This window comes from Dermochelys coriacea, chromosome 7, assembly GCF_009764565.3.
Source record: "Dermochelys coriacea isolate rDerCor1 chromosome 7, rDerCor1.pri.v4, whole genome shotgun sequence".
NCBI lineage: Eukaryota > Metazoa > Chordata > Testudines > Dermochelyidae > Dermochelys > Dermochelys coriacea.
In genome coordinates this window covers 57,955,921-57,963,696 of record NC_050074.1, presented here as the reverse complement: position 1 = coordinate 57,963,696, position 7,776 = coordinate 57,955,921, and the positions used below count along the sequence as shown (strand labels likewise).

The 7,776-nt window shown below is 47.8% G+C and overlaps 1 long non-coding RNA gene across 1 annotated transcript; it reads right to left on the bottom strand.

The window, feature by feature from the left end:
- Positions 1 to 6,098: 6,098 nt before the first annotated feature.
- Positions 6,099 to 7,563, bottom strand: LOC119859191. Its single transcript, XR_005294135.2, has 2 exons — positions 7,494 to 7,563; positions 6,099 to 6,939 (listed from the first exon to the last, which is right to left on the bottom strand). It is a non-coding gene; the product is annotated as an uncharacterized LOC119859191 (long non-coding RNA).
- Positions 7,564 to 7,776: the final 213 nt, after the last annotated feature.

Here is a 7,776-nt window from a genome sequence, read left to right as displayed (position 1 = left end):
TGTGTGAGAGATCTAGAAACTGAACATTTTCCAACCCCCTGTCCCCCCACCGAATGCTTTGGAGTTGGATTTTTTTTTTTTTTTTTTTTGTTTTCCAAGCTGATTGTTCGTCCCTAATAAAAAGCCACATTCTACAATGGGGTTGAAATCCCAGCGTTCTCCCATTCTATCATTCAGGTTTATTCCCTTCCCCTGTGCAAATGGCACAGAGGCCCCTGTATGAGCAGTCCCCTGGGAAAACTTTCTGAAATTAAGCCCCCTTCTTCTAATCTGCATTGTCAGTATCTGTCATGTTGATTAATGATCGGTCGTCGAGGGTCCTGACTGAATAATAATTCCTGCTGTGATGTTGCGGAAGGTCCCCCAAAATACCCAGAGAGGATGAAATAAGCATCTCATTACTTGCTCGTTAACACTCCCCTCGACAAAAAGAAAAGGAGTACTTGTGGCACCTTAGAGACTAACAAATTTATTAGAGCATATGCTTTCGTGAGTTACAGCTCACTCCGATGAAGTGAGCTGTAACTCACGAAAGCTTATGCTCTAATAAATTTGTTAGTCTCTAAGGTGCCACAAGTACTCCTTTCCTTTTTGCGAATACAGACTTACACGGCTGCTACTCTGAAACTCCCCTCGACAGAGACTGAGAGATTTGTCTGTGTCCTAAAAACTTGACTTACAAAGCACATTAACCAAGGAAGAGTTCTACACTGCCAGCGATCAGGGGGCATTAAAACTTTGGTGGTGCAATGTGATAATCAGTGACAGATGTAGATTGAGCAGCCAGCCAGAGCATTTTAAGGATGCTCCTTAGGCCCTTGATCCATAAGCAGCAATACTCTATGCCCCTTTGGGAGCTGCAGCAGTGATGATACCAATTTGATGCTTCACAACTAAGTGCTCCATTCATTCTTCGCCAGTGAGTGGGGAGAATGGTGTGTAAATTCTCAGGCCGTTTGAACCTTGAGTACAACTGGCTTGAGTCTACTTTACTTTTCATTTACATGATTTTTTTTTACTCCTGAGTTACTCCATTGACTTAGTGGAGTTAGTCCTGATTGGTTGCAAACCAGTATAAGTGAGAGGAGAATTGGGCTCAATATATTACACTGAGGGGAAACCCTATTAGGCCTGTTTCTCCTCTCACTTACAATGGGGTGTAAATCAGGAATAAATCCACTGAAGTCAATGTAGTCTGTTTTTCTCAAAGCCCCTGTCGGATATGAGTGCATTCTATGGAGCTAGAATGCTAGCACGATCCTCCACCTTCCATTCTATTTTTGCTCTTCCCTCCGTCAGGTGGGAAGGTGGGAGGTGATTACAAGACAGCCTTGCTGAATCTCTGTGGCAGTGATAAATGAAGAAATCTGAAGGGAAAAGGCAAGATGTTGAAATGGAGGCACGGAAACCATTGGCAATGAATAAGTATCTGGGAATGGATGTCTAGAAAATCCATAGCCCTGAATAAATAGAAAATGGAAAATCTGCTTTAGAGGCTAAGATTTTTAAAGGAATCTATGTGATCTGGGTACCCAACAAAGAGCTGCTCAGGAATTTTTCAACAAATCATTTTTCCCACAGGAAAAGGCCAATTTGTCAAAGCTGAAACTGTTCACAAAACAGTGCCCGTTTCAACTTGATAATTTTTTAATTTCAAAATGATCAAAACAACCCAGTTTGACACTTTCCGAACAAAAGTTATGGCGTTTTGGCTTGAAATTGCTTTTTTGTTCATTTTGAAATTGGAGTAAATTGTGCCTCAAAAAAGGTTTGAAATCAAAATGAAACATCTTGGAAGGCTTCAGCGGGGCTACTCCCAGGAATAAGGGGTGCAGGAGTGGGTGGGTGCTGAATTCATAGTTACAAAACCAATGGAGTTGATTCCTCCCTTGCTGACACCAATGGAAGCCAGGACAACTCAGTTGAAGACAAGGGAGTTACATCCAACTAGTGCGAGATCAGAACTGGGCCCAATATGTTTCCTGTGAACACATGTTTAGCCACATTCTGGTCTCAGTGGGCCTGATTCTGCTCCCGTGTACAGAATCGCTCCATTTATCTCAGTGAAGTTCTTCTGCCTTTACTCTGCTGTGACCGAGAGCACAAAATGTGGCTCAGGAGCCAGACAGTGGTGCAGGGAGAACAAGATGAAATGTTCCTGCAAACTCTGTTCTGCTCTGACCAGCAGTTCACCCCTCGGCTCCTTCCTTGTTCCAAGCAGGCAAATTAAATGCGTAATTACCAAAAGCCATTATGTGCAACCTGGTGATTTTTTTGATGGGGCAGAGGAATCTGCCTGCGGAAGCCAGTCTCCCTTTTTTGCGCGCCTGAAATTAACAAGGATATGTGCATTTAGGATGGGGTGTTCAAAGAGGCCTAGATCCCCTTGAGCTGGACCTCCAACTCCCTTAGGAGCTTTTGGTGATGCCATCCTGAGACATGACACTTCCCCCACCCTGACATTCCCAAGGTGGTTGTGCTTGAAGATGTTTACGTAAGTCATATGGACTGCAATGAATCATCACAGTCTCCCTCATTGTAAGGTTTCCATCCAGTTTTATAAAGGGTAGGAGAGTCAGGAGGATGTGCCCCCAGCCAGGGTGACAACCCCACTTCCTCAGGAAGCTCCGCACCACCTCCAAGCTGTGTGAGCATCATGTGACTCGCAATCCACACTAGGCACCATTGGAGCATGAGCGATCACACAGGTGTTTTAACCTGTCGGGTGGGAGGCAGGGAAGGTCCTCATGACCTGCCAGCCCGCTGCAGCTGTGGCAACATATCTCTCCTATGCAGATATTTCCCTTCCTTGGGGGAAGCACTGTGGTAGGAGATACGTGGGTTTGTGTTCACCCTTTGTGTCATGGGAATGCCTGAGGGGTTTGCCAGCTGGCAGGAATTAGAAGTCAGGGCTTGCTTTCAGGGGGATGCGTGGAAAAATCTAGAAGGGGCATGGATGCAGAAATGTTACCCAACCCTCGTAGGCTTCTCAGTGTGAAACTTTTCCTACCCTGTGGCAACAGGGAAGTGACGAGGTTACACAACTCTACCATTAGTTGTGCAGTACTATATAGCGGTTGGTAACCCATTGCTTCTACTCTGCTCTCCTGGTCTAGAGGTCAGAGGTTGCGGCGGCAGCGGGGGGGTTGTTAGACCAAGAGCCCTGTGCTCTAGCCCTCACTTGGCCACTGACTCCTGTTGAGACCCATGTTGCTGCCCTGTGCCTCAGTTTGTTCATTTGTTCAAGGGTAGTAATTACACTTATCGGTGCTGTGGGACCAAACTCCTCTCTGTAGAGTTCTGTGATATGCTCAGGGGCAGGAGAAGCTCTTCTGAGGTGTAGGGCAAAGCAGTGCAAGTCAGACTGTGCCATCATGGTTCATGCCCTATGGTATTCTGCCACGGGAGTGGGGAGGGGAGAGACGAAGAACCAAACAAATGCAAACAGGGCCCTGCAGCAACGCCATGCTTGCTGGACGCAGGCAAATGGGCCTGTTCCACCAGAGGCACTTTCCCCTGCTGATAAACAAGCAGGGGCTGGGGCCACTTAGCAGCATGAGATCATGGTTGTGCAACTGGCACAGAGGAGCTCATCTCTTCCCATTTGTGTGGCTGGCTGGCATTTTTTTCAATGGCCACCTGCACTGTCGGGGTCACATCTGTCTAGCCCACCCCTCTGTGCTCCAGCTGGGATCAGCGCCAGTGGTCCCAGCCGTGCTCTGCTCCTGGACTGCTCAATGTATTCACTCCATTAAAGTAAGCAAAGCAAGGACAATCTCATCTCCCCCTCCCCGCAGTGGGTGCCAAATCAGGGAGGGCCAGAGAGGGGCTTGGAGTACACGCCTCTGCAGGACAGGGGAGTGAGAACCCCCCCCCCCCCAGCAGGATGGGGTGGAGAATGAGTGAAGGCTTGGCTTCAGCCCCCTCTGTTTGCTGGCCATGCAGGGCCTGTCCTAATTTGTCCCTGGTATAAGCCAGCAACATGTTACTGGAGCAGGGGGCAATCAGAGTGAGGGCTCTGAGCAACAGACCCTCCCCACCCCCGCCACGGCAGTTTATGCACCATCCCTCACTCCGGGGAAGTGACTAAAGGCACAATAATCTAGCCTTAAAACTATAACCTTTGTACTCCGTCCCTTTAAACCTAAGCCCTGCACAACAGCTGTGGTCAGGAAGGAACGATGGACAAGGCCAGCTTAAGCAACTGTGGTGCTCTCTAGCTGCAGGGCTTAAAATTCAGGCCTTGCTCCTGCAGTCAGATTCATGGGGCTCCACACTGGAGCTCAGTGCAGGGGTCCAGACTGCAGAATCAGGGCCTAGGGGTGTAGCAGTAACCTATCCCCACCCTCACTGGCCCCCAAGCTCTGATGCCCTGACAGCTGGTGGGCTCAGCTCTGGAGTGAGGGGCTGTATGATGTATGTGCCACCGCCACAGGGCTACATGCATCCGACTAAGCAGGACAATGAACATCTTGTGCTGTGGCAGACTCAGCTGCTGTTTTTTAGGGGACGATCCTTCTGTCGTTGAAGTCAACGGCAAACCTCCCAGTGACCGCAACGAGGGCAGGATCAGGCCCTTCACTTTCAAATAAATGGGTGAAAAAAACTATCTATTTCTCAGAATGAGATAGAGAGACAAACAGGTCCCAAATACTGGATGCCACCAAACAAAACTGGACTTGCAGCACCACCTTGTGGATCACTGGAGTGCGGGAATAACCCAGGTTAGAAAGAACCAGAGATGTGGGGTGAAATCTTCAAAGGGATCTGGACTCTCCGGTGTCCAACAAACTTAATGGGAACTGGGCACTCAAATCCCCCAAGTGATGCTGAAAATCCTACCTGCATTCTCTAAAAGAATGTGAACACCAATCCTGTGCTGGGAACCCTGAAAAGGGGGCAGAAGCAGCCACATTACCCCAACTATTATTATTATTTGTGGTGTGATATTGCTTAGATGTCTCAGCCATGGACCCAGGCTCCCAACAAAAAGATAGTCCCTGCCACAAGGAACTGAAGATCAGTACTTCAAAGGTATTTAGGCACTTAACTTCTATTGGATAAGGTGCCTAAATACCTTTGAGGATCTAGACCTTACAGTTTAAGTAGCCAAGACAGACTAAACTCTTCAGGGTAGGGACTGTCTTTTTGTTCTGGGTTTGTACAGCACTTGGTACATTGGGGTCCTGCTCCATGACTGGGGGCTCCAAGGTGCTACCACAATGGGGGGGGAGAGGGGAGAGAAATTGACTGGCCAAGGTCCCACAGGGAATTAGGGGCAGCGCTGGGAAATGAGGTTGGTCACAGAACAACAGAGGGAAGCCTGGCTTGAACAGCACAAGCCCTGGGAAGCAGCATGACTGTAAGACATCCATAAGGATTTAATGATGTATCGATTGCTGGTAGAACATTCGCTAGATGAAAGGTGTTTTAATAAAGAGGAATCAATTCCTAACCACTTTGAGCTGGCCTTTTCAAACCACAAATATTTACACAGGGGCTTTTCCTTTCATTCACCAGTTAATTAATGGGAAAAACTTGAGATAAACGCCAGGAAAAACAAAAGGCAAAGTAGCCTGCGGCACAAGAACCTTGGTAAATGGTCAGCCATGACATGGTCCTTCCACCAAGAAGCCTGAGGCATGGGAGCCTTAGCGAATGGTCAGACTGGAGGAGGCAGTGATACACCATGCCAGGGGTGTAACAATCCTTCCTCCAGCATCTTATATGTAGGCGGACACCTGATCCAGAGTGTGGTGGCTTGACTGACTGAGCCTTTAGACTCTTAGGATGAGCCCTCAGATGTCATGGTGGCCATGAAATCCTGAGCTGATTCAGGCCACTCGTCATCTGCATTAGGGTTAACAAGGTGCTGGGCACCTTGATGCCTTTCACATCACGGCAGTGAGGAGCTCTATTGCCTGGGCAGAGGTTTTGCTGTGCCCAGATCTCAGAGCCTTCAGGCTGCCACCTTCCCACCCACTTGGTTCATGCTGCCTCCAATTCCTGGTTGGAAGGGACTGGGCCCCTGTCCTGCAGAATCATACATGCAAACCCAGGACCCTCATCTCTCAGGAGATCAGGAATGGTTGATGTTATTCACTGCTGGCCTTGCATTAAGCAGCACACACAAGACAACAGACCCAACCAATGGCACCAAGACTCACCCTACATTCCCACCTGGGATTAATCTGCATCTGGCCCAGGGAAGGAAACATATCCCAGCAAACCAAACAAAGGAGAGGGATAGACTTTCACCAGCATGCCCCCCACAATGAATCCCCTACTTTTAGAACTTCAGACACTCCCCCTCCCCAAATCCCCTGGTAACCAGCCTCCCAACCAACCCCCAAGCGACATCAGTGGTGGAAAATATCCACAAGTTCCCCCAACTAATGCAGATGCGGGTGGGCTAGGGCATGCACCCTCTCAATGCGATACCCACACGAAGCAGGACTCCCAGCCCTTTGCTGGCAGGGCTAGCAAGGCATCCTGCTTCGTCCTTCTCAGTTCACCAGCCAGCCACGGTGAGCTGTCGGGGTGCTCCTGAAGGAGAAGCTGTTAATGTGTCTGGTTGCATTTAGTATATGATCATGACACTTCACTAATCTTTGACTCTCAGGCTCATTGGTTCAGCATGATTTTCTCTCTCAAGTTTGATCAGATCCATGAGCTCATGAGGGTGCCACATAATGGTAGGCATCCCGCTTGAACAGGCTCTTCTCTCTCTTTGGAGGAGATACTAGTCTGTTCAGGATGAGTGAGTGGGATTTTGTGTTCCTTATTCTCACTCCTGTTCCAAAGTTCAGCTCCAACGTGTGTCTGCATTGCGCCAAGGACTAGCTATCACCCATTGAAGGCCCAGAGCGGGCAATTCTGATAGAAGGTTTTGGCCCATAGCAGCATGTGTTAGTGGAATAAATATTCAGGTCTCTGATCCTGTCCAAAATAAATAAATAAAATACAGTCATTGATTTAATTATCACCAAGATCCAGACAATGTTTGTCATCCTACCTCCACTTACAAAGTCTAGGTTTAGTTGGTGCACTGATCCAGAAACCGAGAGTTAGGGGATGATCCCAAACCAAAGTGGGAGCATTCCTGCACAGTGATATTCCTTTCTGCTTCCTACAGTTAAAATTATAGACAAATCTTGCAAGCATTTGTCGTGCAAGATAAATATGGCAGGACAACTTTCAGATTTGTACAGGCTGTAATGCTTCCCAGCTGCTTACAAGAGTTAATCTACAATAAACCGTGGGGACTTCAACACCAACAACATTTAGCATCATTATCGGTTCCTCTAGGAAACCTATAGCACCTGGAGTGCTGTAGATTGGTGGGCTGTCCATGACTCAGCTACACTGAAAGGACTTTGCAGGCCCTGGGAATCTGCTTCTGTGTTTCCAGCTAGATGAAAACAGCTATTGTGAAATGGATGCAGATTTCCCTAAACTCTGTAAGTGAAACAACAAAAGGGAAGGAATCTAACCTTTGGGAAAATAAATAGCTTACAGTCACTCAGAGGAACCAGTGCCAGTCCTCCAGTGATGATGAAGCCCAGGATGTGTTGTAAGCACACTATTAATAACGAGAGAGCAATACATTGTGAGTCTCTAATTGGATGCAGGGTTTCAGATGAAATTGCTCTTTGGGGTGACAAATGACAATGAGCCTTCAAATCAAGTTACAGCCTCACCAGGAGCTGAATCATGGCTGGGATTGTTCTCCTGGGTAAAGATGGATATTGATTACAGGTGCAAGAAGGCTTCTTT